Source organism: Pholcus phalangioides, unplaced genomic scaffold, assembly GCF_987345545.1.
Source record: "Pholcus phalangioides strain wild (caught in Gottingen) unplaced genomic scaffold, Ppha-v1.0 ptg000032l_1, whole genome shotgun sequence".
Lineage (NCBI taxonomy): Eukaryota > Metazoa > Arthropoda > Arachnida > Araneae > Pholcidae > Pholcus > Pholcus phalangioides.
In genome coordinates this window covers 9,851,405-9,862,241 of record NW_028301622.1, presented here as the reverse complement: position 1 = coordinate 9,862,241, position 10,837 = coordinate 9,851,405, and positions in this window count along the sequence as shown.

The following is a 10,837-nucleotide window of genomic DNA, read 5'->3' as shown; positions in this document are numbered from 1 at the left end:
AGAAATGCAAATCTCCACAGAAATAGCGAAGTGTGGAGTATACGGTGAAACTAAAATTTTTAATTTGACCCTGTTGGGATTTTGACCTGTCAGGAATATGAACCAGACCCATGCCCTACTACTGATGCTGGAAAACAAAATTAATGGAATAAAGGGAATATAAAGATTTAAAATTTTCTCCATCAGCAAAACTGGTAAAAGATAGCCTCAGCTTCTTATTGTTTTAAAGCCATGCTTGAGTTCAAAAACTGCGTGCAGTTATCTCGTTTTAAACATTCAATTCTTGCGCATAAAACCTGCTGGGTGATAAAAAAACATTTTCCAAAACTGACTCATGAAGCTAGAGCTTCAAAAACCGAAATAAAAAAACGGCACTCATTTTTGGGGAATGTTAGACTGGATATAATTTTCGAAAAAACTTTTCATTATGTTTGTTTTAGTGGCAACTTTTATTCAAAACATACAGTATTTAATTAATAATTTTCGAAATAATGTTCATCACTTACATATTTATAATTAATTAGTGTCTCGCTCACTAATTCCCTCACTATTTCCCCCAACCACCCACTCCCTCACTCACCCTCTCACGGACTGAGTAGCTCACTCGCCCACCCACTCACCCTGTCACGGACTCAGTTGCTCGCTACCCCACTTATTCGCCCACAAACTCGCCCGTGCACTCACTCACTTACTCACTCACCCAGTTACCCGCTCACGCACTCAGTGGCTCGCTCGCCCACTCATTCGCAAACCCACTCGATCATTCATTCGCTCACTTTCCCACTTCCTCACTCACTCGCCCAACCATTCGCCCACTCGTTCATTCGCTCACTCGCCCTTTCACTCGCTCCCTCACTCACTATTTCACTCATTCGCACTCCCGCTCACTCGTTCATTCACTCACTCGCCCTTTCACTCGCTTCCTCACTCACTATTTCACTCACTCGCTCACTCATTCACGGACTCAGTAGCTCACTCGATCACTCGCCCACTCACCAACTCACTCATCAAGTCACTAGCTCGCTCACTCACTCTCTTGCTCAATTACCCACTCACTCGCTCCGTTACTCAATATTTCACTCGCTCCACCACTCAATATTTCACTCGCTCACGGACTCTGTAGCTTCATGACAAGCTGTTGATCGGTGAATTTTCCTAGCAGTGATTTTTCCTAGCATGGCGGTGAATTGCTGGTCGGTGATTTTTCCTAGCATGGCGGTGAATTGCTGGTCGGTGATTTTTCCGTAATCCCTTGAGGAGTGTAACCTCATTTCCTATAATCCTTTGCGCAGCGAATTGAATCAGCCGACCCACGTGACCTCTGACAACATCTGTAAGGGGGGTTAAAGTGGCGGTCCATGTAAACGGGTTTTGTTGAAAATCCTTGAAGCCCGTTTTAAACGCTCTTTTTTTCCATTTCTCATTTAAGGTCGGGCACATAGTGCGTCAACCAAAAGGTACGGAAGTGCATAATGGAGGCTGGCGACGAAAACAATTGCATTGTTTGTTCCATACCGCTCATGCTGGAGGAGTGAAGCAAGCGAGAGAGAGAGATGCCACTGGACGAGGTGCGCGATTTGAACACGCCTGCTTGTTTTTACCTCGATCTACTGATTTTCGCTATCCACTCATCGGTCCATTTCTTCCTCCTTTTTTATTTCCCTCCTCTGCGGAGGAATCATCATAATCATCACACCCTTACATTTCAGAACCCCTCCGGCCATTTTCTCTCTATCCTCCTCCTCTTTTACTATGAGTGCAGACTTCTCTTCTCCTATGCATTTTTTCCTTCCTAGTCGCAATTATTGTAACTCGTAGCTCTTCACTCCACTATAAGCGCAGCCTATATAAACGGGGGCTTTAGCTCATCCGGCAGCTAGCAGTGATAAAGTAACAATTATTGTTATCGGGTAATGCAAGAATTATCACTGTTTTAAAAGCATCCAATATCTACTTCTTCTAAAGAATACGCAAAAATGCATTTTGATTGAGGGCCGAATCTATGCGAACATCAGTCGCATCTTTATAACTTGATTGAAGATATGATGACAGCTTTGAATGAAAACTATTAGCATAAACCCCAAATAATATCAGTGAAATCAATTGATTTAAGCATGTAATTTAAGCACATCGGGTATATCACATACTCATATATCATCTACTAAGTTTAAAAATTTCTCAGGACATATGAGTCACAAAATATATTCATTCTATAGAAAATTTAATTACGCACTGCACAAGATTGTTTTGTTAGCGACAACCACAATAATGCACTTTATGCATGTATGCAACTACTGATTTCAAGACCTCGCTTATAACATACACGTCGTTTATAACACACTTCTCGAATCATCAAGGGGGGGGGGTACGTTATAATTGAACTAGACTGCATATACGTACTATATACATACAGTACTGGCAATCACAAATACACAAGAACTTTTTCGTGAATAAGGTCAATATAAAATAATTATCAAAGTGAGTGAATGTCGGGACAGATTTATTTCAAATTCAAGTATGATAAACGTCATACACGGTATAAAGTATATATCGCTATTCTTCCATCGACAATATATTCATTAAATGTATAGTAATTAGAAAATAACTGACGTGAGAGTAAGATATATACGAAACTTACCAGGCGGTATAATGGTAATAACTTCTTATAATGTTATATTTGCGTTTTCTCACGGCAACCAAAAATATAAAAAGCAAAGTAGAAGGAAGTGGGATCGACTTCAGTCATAGGTAGCAATTGCCGAAATGCGAATTACTGAAAAATTCCGCCAGTTAAATGCGCTTCAGAGGTCACGTGACGCTTTTGCACTACTTGACGGCTAATGCAAAGATTCATACAGACAAGTTGGTGTGGAAGCTTCGAGAAATAGAAACGGATATTTGGCGAGGTGCCAATATTTCGAAAGAAGTGCTTATTTTGTAAAGCTTTTGTAAAAATATAACCTACATGTCTGAGGCCGGAATTACACTATAACTATTTCAAAAGTGTTCATTTATGAGAAATTTTTTTTATCAAACTTTCATAGTGTAATATCCCTGCCCTGGGCCGATGATTGATTTTACTGCAAAAAGTTTATAAAAGTTCTTTTATAAAACTAGAAAAATTCAACAAATAAGCTCATTGGCTACATTTAAGCAAATGCTACCGATAAACTTATTGGTTGCATTTGACACGTTTTATAAAATAGTTTTTATAAAACTTTTAATAGTATAATCCTGGCCCAAGAGTACAACATTTGTTTGTTCAAATATTTCCCTTATTTTAAGGGGTGGGGGAGGGCGTTGGTGTACGACTTCCAGCATGAATCAGGTCTTTTCGACCACCTGCTAAAATCTTTTTATTGAGACAGCGGTGGGCCATGATGTGGTTAGGAGGAGGTTGGTATACGATACTGGCTTTCCTTGCCTTTTCCTATGGGAAAAATCCCCTTCCTTTTAGGCCGAAATTACACTATAAAAGTTTGATAAAAGATCTTATACAAAACTTGAGAAAAAACAACAAAACAACTGATTAGCCTATTAGATATATATGGGTGCATGTGTGGTGTAGCAGTAGTAGGTAGGGCCTCCAAAAAATGGCTCGGGGATCCATGATGTTCTTAAGTCAGCCACCTCGTTGGGCAATTTGCCTGTTGTGGCGTTGTATTTGTACAAAAATATTTCTTATCTGACAGAAAATTCAGTTTTGAGGAAAAGAGCATTTTTTAATAGAAAACATTAGCATAAATGATGCCACAGTATTAAAATATGATGAAAAAATACTCCTAATGCAAGTAGAACCAAAGCTCGAACATAGGCGAAGAAAATTTTGCAAGATATACAGAAAACTGGATGTTGTGAAGATATTTATTATTTGAGATGTTGATTTTTTTTAAGTAATGAAAAACTCATCTCTGCCTCTACCGGGAGTCTAACCCGAGTCCCTCGATCATCGGACGAGTGTTCTGACCACTTAGAGATATTTTCCTTCGTTAGAGCGTATATATGCCGAACGGAAACGAGCAATGGATCTCCTCTGTAGCTTAGTGGTCAGAGCACACGTCCGGAAATCGCGGGACCCGGGTTCGACTCCCGGTTGTGCCAGAGAAGATTTTTTTCCTTCCTTAAAAAATCAACATCTCAAATAATAAATATCTTCACAACATCTTGCATTAACAAGTGGAGAGCGACATCATGTCATATGAAGAGAATTTTATAGTACAGCATTCGAATATTGAAAAATTCGACAATGCGTTTATTATAAAATTTGCTTGCACCAACCCTATTGAATGACTATACTAAATTTTGCAGGGTACATGTCGCCATCTGTATTTCATTTTGAATAATTCACAGTTCGTTTTGCATTCAATTAATGATCGAAAAATGCTTGTTTAGGTGTCTTATATAAGATTTTGTAGTTTGTACCACGAATTTAGAACCACCCTGTATTGAATCTTCGATTGTACCGATTCCATAGACAATCGTGCAGGAACTTTTTTGTAATGAACTATCCATTTCAGGATAGATTTTAATTTATTTGAGTGCCATGGGATGTTAATTAAAAGTCCGATATGATTACATGAAAGCAATTTCAAATTAATTAATCAAGTGGGCGCATGAAAAAAGTTCAACTTTCTTATTACTGTTTATTTATTTCTAAAACTGCTTCAAAATGAAATTTCCGTATCATAATAACCTTTAAATAAATTCAATTGAATTCATTCAGGTGTCTTAGTTTAACAAATGTGTGTTTCAACAAGCTTGAAGTCTTATTTAGACACCAAGAGGCGCCAAACTGGAACGGTCACTTTATGGTCTTTTTTTGACCGAGTCAGAGAAACTTTTGACTGTTGGTTAAGAAAATGATCAAACAGATTTGGGAACATGTTTACGTGTCGAAATATTTCACTTAATTTAAAAAAGTTACGAAAAACTTTCAGTTTCAGACAAATTTTGGTATTTCTCAAGTTCTGTATTGGTGTAAGAAATATGTGATGAAAACTATAGTATAAAGTGATACATAAATTAAAACTAACATTAGGCAATCGACTGCTTTTACGTACAAGGGGACACCAGTATCGATTGGTGAGGGACAATGCAAGGTTATGGTGTCGCAGGGAATTTTTCTCTAATAGGGTTGTTAATAAATGGAATAGCTTACCCCCGGAGGTAGTAAATTGTAACACAATTGACACGTTTAAAAAGAAGTACGATAAACATGTTGGGGTAAATCGAGAAGCTATCCATTCTTAGAATAAGACAACCAACGTCCATATTTTTATGGACATCTTTTTCTCAGCCACCTCGTTGGGCATTTTGCCTGTTGTGGCGTTGTATTTGTATTTGTATTTTGTCTCCTTCGTCTCAAATTTCATTGAAAACCACGATTTTTTTTCATTTTGCTCTCTAGGCATATATGAATGATTTTTAGGAAGCATTTGGTATTATAGGAAACCATTAATGAACAAAAACATGTACCTAAACAATTGTTTTTATGGCAATAATTTGCAAATTTTTCATCATTTGAAATTTATTTGCCAAACTTATCACGGAAATAAAATTACACAGTCAATGCTTTTCAATTAAATTTGAGACGCAGTGTACAAAAAATTTCACAATAAAAATGACTGTTCAAGTTTGGTGCCTCTTGTTGTCTAAATAAGATGCCAAGCTTGTTGAAACATATTTTTTGTAAATTAAAAGATCTGAGAAAAAAATTATTATATTTATAATGAAAAGTCATTAAAGAATTTTTAGCAAGAAATATACAGTAATAAGCAATTTTCATTTGAACGTAATGTTTTTCCTCTTGAGGGATTGATAATGTTTTATGAATAATGTATTGTCGATATATCGAATGTACTAAAATGTTTCTCGTAATATCTTTTCATTTAAAATATGAGATTAAAGTTTATTTCGTTGAATGTTCGCATTTTTTTCTCCAAATTCTCTTTTCAGTGGACGAAAATCCGGGAAGAAATTCCCAAAAATCGACTGAAATCCATTAACGATTTCTCTTTTTTTCACGCAAAACCGGAAAAGTTTCCAAATGGACTTTCTCCCGGCGGTAATGTTAAAAAAAACAAAACAAGAAAAATATTTTTAAAAGCATATTTTATCTCATTTCTTACAAATTTTCACTCTGAAAATGAATATATATTTACGTAATTTTAGCAGTTTTTTAAAATAAAAATATCCCCGTAATTGAAAGTATGAAATTTATCATGTAAAGAAAGGATAATTCCTTTTGAGTCTTTGTACATTGATTGGGAAATTTTGATATTAAATATTAAACATAGTTAGAGTGGTCGTTATCTCTGAAATTAATTGTTTCATGTTTCCTGAATTTGTAATACATTTTAATTCATTTCATTAATTCTGAATTCTGATACAATATTATTTCAGAATTTTTGAACGTTTGGCAATTTTGTGTGTATTTTTGGATGCCGACTTCCGTATAGCATTTGGTGGGTGTGACAAAGGGTTTCCGGAAAATTCATTAACAACAATTCACCACTAGGAAATTTCATCGCTAATGAAATTTAACAACCAACAATTCATCGACGGAAAATTAACTGACTAACAATTCACCGACAACAGTTCGACACGATTCAGTGAATTAGTAAGTGAGCGAGAAATAACCGAGTGAGTGAATCGGTAAATGACATAGTAGTGAATGAGTGAGTGGCAGAGTGGTTAGTGTTGGTGAGTGAGCAAACTAGTGAGCGACCTATATATAGAGTAAATGGCCTAGTGATGATGCACGACCCAGTGGTAGACTGAGGAATCTAGTGAGTAAGCGAGTGAGTAATTACGTGACCGAGTGAGCGACCTAGTCAGTAAGTGAACGTCTTCACTCGCTTACTTACTAACTAGGTCACTCACTTTGTCACTCGCTTACTGACTAACAAGGTCACTCACTCTGCAACATGCACTCAATCCCGAACAAGAATTCACCGCCAGAAAAATTTTCCGACCAAAAATCTGCAGAATGGAAAATTCATCGCTTGGAAAATTCACCCACATTAGTTCGAAATTAGTTAATGAATGATCGCGTGAACCAGTGAATGAATATGAGCGAAGCTGGCCTGTCACTAGAGCTAGCTCACTCACACTTTACTCACTCCCAAAGTCACGCAGTCAATCGCTCACAATGTCACTCTGTCAATCCTTAGGTAGTTCATCCTATCACTCACTCACCGGGTCGCTCATTATATCACTCACTTTGTCACTCGCTTACTGACTAACTAGGTCTCTCACTCTGTCACATGCACTCAATCCCGAACAAGAATTCACCTGCGGCGAATTTTCTGAACACCATGTCAAAGGTTCTCGGGCCACCGGAATAGTCAAGATGGCCATGATTGATTTATTTTTTTCTTGTCAGTAAGGTCTTAAATGGCTGACCTTGCTCCGTTTGTGAATGCTTTGTGTCCTTACTTCAAAAACAAATGCGATTTTGCAGATTTTCAAACTCAGATGCAGTAAGTGTCGAGTATTTACTGAATGACGTTTTGAGAAACAAGTACTCTTTAAAACTGGGAGTGACCAAATAAGAAAAGGTGTAGATATACTGAAGAGTGTTAGAGTGCTTTAGGAAGATAGAATATAAATATAGAATATAAATTAGCGTGGTATTGCTAATGATTATACTATGTAATGTATTTAAAAATTATGAGTGCAGAGCGCATGTGCAAGGGCGCTAAGTGATTTGAAACAGTAGCTAGAAGCCGTTGTTAGACACACGGTTGCAAAGTGAAAACTGAAGTTGTGAGCACATCATTTCTAAAAATCGGAACGAATGCATATTTTTTCTCAGGCTAACAAAAGGGGGTCGTCTATGGCCGCAAACTGTAATGAAAGCCCGAGAACGAAACATATCGTCCAGGAGGTATGCAAACGAGAATGGACGCCTGATAAAGCATGACTGTGCAATGTAGAACAAGAATTGTGGGCGAATAAAGGTTTTACTGGGACGCGGTTACCTAAACTCGTCCCAACTATTAAAACATTGGTTTACGTGAGGCTCGGTTCCTTTTGAAATTTAAGCGAATATGTTCTGCAAGTTATCAATCGTCTCTTTTCCATCTCTTTTCGTGGTCCTTGGTTTCATATGAAATTTGAGCTAATGTTCCTCAATTCTTGAATCGTCTCCTTTCCATTGGTTCTCGTGGGGCTCGGTTCCGTGTGAAATTTGAGCGAACGTTCTCAAACTTTTTTAAATTAGTTATCGGCTCGCTTTAAATCCAATTTCGGGCACCCACCACCGTATTGGGAATGCCAAGTAGGTCCAATGTGTCTAGGTCGACTCTCGTTGAACTATTCATTTCATCAACAACGGAATCCACAGCCATACAAATACAAATACAAATATAAATACGACGCCACAACAGGCAAATTGCCCAACGAGGTGGCTGACTTAAGAACATCATGGATCCCCGAGCCATTTTTTGGAGGCCCTACCTACTACTGCTACACCACACATGCACCTCCCCCCGCGGAACCCCCCAACGAATCGGTACATGCGGGAATGTGCGTGTACGCGTAGTGTGACCTGACGTAAAGTTTTTTGTTTCTGTGTAATGCTTGTTATGTGTAGTGCTGTCATCTGCCCCCAGTTTTTCTAACTATGAGTGAAGTGTTATGGTTGAATGATTTACCGTTGTAGGACTGTTGCTCTCTGTGGCGAGACTTTTTAACGGGGAGATCGGCTCGCATTTGCGCCTTGAAGTTGGGAACCACAGAAAACCAACTTCAGCCGACCACATGAGCCTATACATGAGCCAGGCCATACTAAGGCCATACATGAGCCTATATTCGCGGCAGTAGTACGTTTTAGTTGTAGGTTCGAGCCCTGCGTTTTGATGTCATTCTCTTTGTTGCTTTGTTTTCTACGCATTCGTGCCCGATATTTTTCTTATTTTGGTGCTCATATATCAGCATTTTGAGAAAATCCGGAAATAATCACGCTTCTTTAAATTTACCACCTTGTATATTTTCAAGTATTCAAGACACAAACTCAGTTCTCAAAATTTGTTATAGCACATATATTCCTGTTCACAACAACACTTGGTTCACTGAGATTGGATAAGTAGTTTCTGAAATATGATCCCATTTATAGACACGTGTCGAATTCGAATACTAAAAAAAATCATTTGTTTTTTTTCCGCGTTTGCAGTTGCTGAGGTCAGGCCGTCACAAATAAAAATATGATACCAGCACAAACTCTCGTCTTTCCCCGTTAAAACGAGATCAAGGTGGCAGTGCTATGTTTATTTTTGAAGGAGTTACTGAGGTCTAAAATTACTTCGACGAAAACTTTCGCTCATTCGGACGCGTTTGTATCCCATCTCCGGCATTGATTTTAAAGACGTTTTCACGTCAAAAAATACAATTATTTACTTAAACTACTTTGTGGTTTGTTTTCATTGGTACGTCGTGTTATTAGCATGTTGTGCTTCGATTTGATACTATCGTGAACACACACACGACTCAGGTAAAACGTCAAAAACTTCAGTCAAGCGTCAAAGAAACATCAAATCTACGTTTCTTTAGCAAAACCACACGATGGACACGAAGAGGGTTGGCACCACCCCTCTAATCTGGCTCCCTTGGGTCTCGATTCGGGAATTATTTCCGTCTCTCCCAGACAGATCTATACTGAGCAGGATCGCGGCGTCCGATTTACGAAAGTTACCTGCATACCCAGTGGGGTGGGATGGAAATGTATCAAAAGACTTCCTGTCAATCCAATTAATACGTGCGGAAACACGCACGCATGAAATGTATCTCTCAAACTGTTATAAGAAGTTGCAGATTTTGTTTTAGCTTAACCCTTTATATCCTGACGGTACTTTAAAGTACCGCTCCAACCAAAACGCTTACATCTTCGTTATATGACCACTTTTACTGACGGTATCTACAAGGACACGATGAGTGTAGCTCCGACAGCAGACGGTAGTTGACAGAAATCGTTTTTCTTTTTTGCATTTTATCTTTGCCATGTATCATTAGGAAGAAGTTTGGCAGTAGGGTTGAATTGCATGAAGAATGTATATTTGATTAAATTTAGTGACTAGTTACCAGTTTATTGGTGCTATTATTTTTGATTCTCTTCTATAGCAAGGTAAGCATTCCCTTATATGATATTTTCCATCATAGGTCAAAAATGTATGCGGGTAATGCGAAGTACCACCAAAAAATGAGAGTAATTTTTTTTCCTAAAAAAATTACTTTGATGTGGAAAACGAAGTAATGGTGGTGAAGTTTTTATTGAGGCAAGTACATTGAGGCTTCGAGATCGCGGTGGGACGAAAAAAGACGTTGTAGCACCTATAATATTCATCAATGCGCGGAGTGGACAAGGCAGATATGCTGCGCTCACTATATGACAGGGACAGAAAGCCAAAGAAATGCTGGCACACACTGTTATTCGCGATGCTTGAAATGGCATATGCCAATGCCTATGCATTTATAAAGAAATATATGGAGAAATTTCATTATTGGAGTTTCGAAGAAACTTGGCAATGGGACTCATAGCCCATGGAAGTAGCCTAGTAAAGAATAGAGGTTGTCCTGCTGGCACCACACCAGAACATCCAAAGAAGAGAAGGAAGAGTAACTTTTCTGCTCCCAAAGACATCAGGAAGCGATTTCTTGAAGCTGATTGGCCTACATTCGTTCAGCAGAGGGGAAGATGTAAGATTCGGAAGTTATAGTTCAAACCTCACACAAAATGCTCATTTTGTAATGCATTTCTTTATTGTAATGAAAAAATAAATGTTTTCAGAAGCGTCACCTCGAGTAGTGTACATAAAAATGCATTGTTTAATATGTAAGG